We start from the raw sequence: 4,622 nt of genomic DNA on the forward strand, positions 1-4,622 counted from the left end.
TATTTGTGATCAGATTAGATCAATTCATCGATAAAAATAATATCTTAACAGTCAATATGGATTTAGAGCCAATAACTCTAATTCAATGGCTCTTAAGGAGCTGAAAGAACAAATAACAAAATGCTATTGATCAAAAACAATTTTCCACCTGTATTTATGTAGATTTAAAGAAAGAATTTGACACAATTGACCACAGCATTCTACTTGAAAAGCTAAATAAATATGGGATTAGAGGACCAGCACTACGATRGATATCTAGTTATTTGGAAAATAGGAAACAGTTTGTACAAGTACATGATTTAAAATCTGAACTCTGTAAGATTACATATGGAGTTCCTCAGGGTTCTGTACTTGGACCAAAGTTGTTTGTCTTTTATGTGAATGTGCCAGGGCTTTTCAAAAGTGTTATATTTGCAGATAATACCACCTTTTTTTTTTKGTAAAGACATAGAACGGATGTYAGAGAAAGTGCAAACAGGATTTGTTAATATACAAAATTGGTTTAACCTTAATAAATTATCACTAAATTTGGATAAAACTATTTATATGATATTTACAAAGAGACGAAGAACTGTTAATATTCCATTTAGAGTTGATAGTGTAGAGATTAGTAGAGTCAGTGAAGTAAAATTTTTGGGTGTTATTTCTGATGAGAAACTGACATGGAAACCTTATATAAAATAGCTAAATCTATTGCATTGCTTTACAAAGTAAGGGACTTGTTCAATGATAAATCTCTGTATATGTTATATAACACAGTAATTGTTCCACACTTGTTAATTGTGTTGAGTTATGGGGAAAGCAGACTATTACACATGCTGTTTTTGTTTAGCAGAAAAGAGCTGTGAGAGTTATCACTCGAAAACATGACCATCCATCTAATATATTATTTTGTAGAAGTTATTGAAATTTTAYGATTTGGTTGATTGTAACTTTTTGTTAGTTATGTATAAGGCTCACAAAAATGCATCACCTTTAAACATCCAGAAAATCTTTGCAAAGAAAGAGAGCTGCTATAATCTTAAGGGGACAGAGATGTTAATGAAACCTAAGTTTAGAACCAGTTTGAAAGAATGATGCGCCTCAATCCAAGGAGTGAGATTGTGGAATGATCTGGAAAWTGATGTKAAAAGTGCCAAATCAMMRTACATGTTYAAGAGAATGATAAARGTTGGATTGTTGAAAAAAATATGAAATAGTATAACATGCATTCATATAAATTGTTGTTCTAGGAATATTTTTGTTTTGTTTTGTTAACTGAAAATTACTATTGTTTGAATTCCTACTTTAGAAAAAGGAGCAGAYATAAAAAAATCTTCTATCTGCCGCCTTTCATTTCACTGTATTTTCTTTCTTTGTTGTTGTATATAGAATTGTGTTAATAAAGTTTGAAATGAAATAAAATAAAATAAAAAAATCTGAGTTATCTCTTTAATTATAGAGCTAAAAACAGCCTAATTTGACCACATTTTGTTGACAGACACTGCACTATAGCAATGAGAACACTGGTTAGCTGTAAGTTTGCAATTTCTGAAATAGCATTCAGAAGGAATTTAATCATTGTTCTGTCAGTAACTTCTGGCTGCCGTGGCCTTTCTTCTATGCTCTGTATTTAAAATAAGTCACATTTTATAGCTGTCCTTTCTGTCATAAAGCAATGCTCTGTCTCCAAGGTGACAACACGTCTAAATTGTAGGCATGGACATCCACAACTATCACTTCATGTTTGGCATTCAGTGACTTGGTAATCAAAGGGGCCCCATTTTGGAWACTATCACTTTACAATAATACTAAATTAATCACAAAAGACCACCTTTTACAATAGTCAGAAAAAAAACACTGACTCAGTGGGTGGATTTTATTTTTAAGGCAGAGTTTAAATTCTCATAATTAAAGCAACACATGGGTGTCCTGTAGAATTGTACAGTGTGGCTACTGCTTTCATTGTGTGACTTGAATGATAAGTGTTTCCACTGGCCTGGTGATAGCTGATTTGCTGCCAGGTCATCACACTGACTGCCCTTCCTATAGCTGCCTTGATTTTGTGTTATTGAGCTATAGTGCCCTCCAGCTGTTCAGAGTGCTATGTTTCAAGTAATTGAGTTGTGGTGTTGAGAGGAAAGTCACAGCGAGAGTGTGTGCAGGAGTTTGTGCTTGTGTGTGTATGTGTGTCTGTCAATGTGTAATAGATGTTTTGACTGCCATGTCAAAGGTAATTGAGTCATAGGTAAGAAAGAGTGAAGTTGCCAGCTTTCAGTCTCCTATAAACTGATTTTTGCAGAATGGAGCATAGACTATTATTCAAAGAGACATATCTGAGTGTGCGTGTACGCATGTGTATACAAGCCAGTATATAAATACATCTTAGCCAGTTTTGTCAAAATAATTTATGCTAAACTTTTAGCACATTTAATGATTCAACTTCAAAGTTACTTGCCATTTTTTGTCTTAATGGCGAATAATTCACAAATAAGATTTAATGATTTTCATTAAAGTTTACTAGATTTTATTTTTGTTTGTTTGTTTGTTTGTTTGTTTGTTTGTTTGCTTGTTTGTTTGAACAATGTTAAATACAGAAAAACTGGATGCGCAAAATGAGGAATAGATCTCATTATACACAGGAGGATAATTTCATTTTTGTTTTTAAATTGTATGATCATTATTGTTTAATTGTGGATGTTTGTTTCTTTTTTGTTTATTTTAGCCAGATTATTGTTGACTGCACAACTGAGCCAAACTGTATTCAAAAACTTAAAATCACATCCATTCAAATCAACTTTGCTCAAGATTTTTTTAGGAAGGGAATTGAGGAAAAAAAACTTTACTTTTAAGAACTTCTGATCAGATTTTTAATCCACGAATTAAATAAAATACTTTATTGATCCCAGAGGGAAATTAGATCAGTAAAGTCTATATCCTACAACTTAATTCTAGAGGACTATGTCAGCATAAAATACACAAATTAGGGTTAAAAAGGCTTGATTTTCTTCGTTTTTTGCTTTGAATAGTTACATTAGTTAGCCTTAATGCTAAAATTATTACTTAAAAAAGTAGAGCTGAAATTGATTTTGTAAACTTTATAAACWATATTTTTATCCAACAGCAGCACCTGGTGGGTGAACACGGATTACACACAGGGTTTATTTTAATACTGTATTTAAGGAATWAATAACTTGTAAAACAAACGCCATCTTTGTGTTTAGTATATTAACTAGTTTAGTAGTTACAAGCATTATTGGTTACGGAAGTATTTATTTTGTGTTATGATATTCTATGTAAATATATTATAAACAGAACATAAATAACCCGGAACTATTTGTCTGATGTTTACTGTACACGGACGGAACCAAAAACTGTTGCACTTACAATGCTAACCTGAGCTAGCCACACCGGTTGTAGCYGCTGTCATTCGGTTGCCTTTTCGCAGAAAGTACAGTTTTGTTTACCAGCGCAGAGCTGAATGACAGTAACYGTGCTGTCCATGTGCCATTGTTCCGCAATAAATTTTATCAGCTGAGATACTAAACATGAGAGAAAGGTGAGTAGCTGGCTGTTGAGGCAACCCTTATTAAATAGAAACCTGGCTAACTTGGAAGCTAGATGGCACTGGCTGGGCTACACGTTTGCAGCTACCGTCGATTTCCTTTGGACTTCGCATTTCTAATCAGCCCATTCTCGGCTAAGCTAACAGCTTGTCGTGACTGACAAAAATCATAACTTAATAATGACTTCTGTGAACTTGATATTTGATTAGATACTTGTGAACGTCTCTCTAACCGCATATGTTTTTTTTTTTTCGGACACCAGCTTTCATCAGCTCTGTGGGTGGGGTCGAGACTTTTTTTATTATTATTTTTGAGCAGATGTGGTATTTGCAGTATGCAGATTAGCTGCGATGACTTTCACTTATCACATAAGGCATTTTTTTAACCGTCACACATAACATATTATTGAAACCTGATCAGACGTTATCTGCTCGTTTTTGTCAGAACAGGGAGTGTTGCAGTTCTCTCTATGAAACAGTCACTGATACATTAATGGTGCTGTTTCAAATTCCACGTTTGATTTGTGTGGGTAAAATATTTTATTTTCTACAGGTAATGCGTTTTTGTTTGAGGGGACATCTGAAAAAAAAAAACACATCTTTTTAATTTTATCATGGCATCAGTTGTTTCCATGTAGGYTTCCTGTTAAATATTTCTAAGTGCATTTTGATGTACATCTATAAGCATTATGGTGTTTTTCATTCAGATAAACACAGTGTTGTGGTWTTTGCGCTATCTTGACAGCCGTATTTAAAGGAGCTTTTTAGAAAATGTTCATAATTTGAATATGTTACAGCATAATGTTGGCCACTAAATGTTCCAGTATTACTTATTTGATGGCATAWTAATAGCTTCAAAAGATCAGATGAAGGAATGCTTTAAAGGGATCCAGTTGTAACATTAGACTTTATTTGATAAACATTAATTTTAACTGTAAAATAAAGACTGTAAAAATACTGTAGGTTGTTTAGTTTTTTTAAAAAAATTTAAAATTATTTTAACACGGATGGGACCATTTTATTTACACACAAAGGATTCTGGGTAAATGATCACGTGGATAGGTCCTCAGTGTGAGCG

The 4,622-nt window shown here is 33.1% G+C and overlaps 1 protein-coding gene across 1 annotated transcript in view; it reads left to right on the plus strand.

Moving 5' to 3' along the window:
- The first annotated feature begins 3,353 nt into the window (after window positions 1–3,353).
- abhd13 (abhydrolase domain containing 13) overlaps window positions 3,354–4,622 on the plus strand; it is a 5,849-nt gene continuing 4,580 nt past the window's right edge. Inside the window, exon 1 of the mRNA XM_014017510.1 lies at window positions 3,354–3,538. The gene's annotated coding sequence lies outside the window, so the exon portion shown is untranslated. The remainder of the gene's footprint in view (window positions 3,539–4,622) is intronic.

This window comes from Austrofundulus limnaeus, unplaced genomic scaffold (assembly GCF_001266775.1).
Source record: "Austrofundulus limnaeus strain Quisiro unplaced genomic scaffold, Austrofundulus_limnaeus-1.0 Scaffold171, whole genome shotgun sequence".
Lineage (NCBI taxonomy): Eukaryota > Metazoa > Chordata > Actinopteri > Cyprinodontiformes > Rivulidae > Austrofundulus > Austrofundulus limnaeus.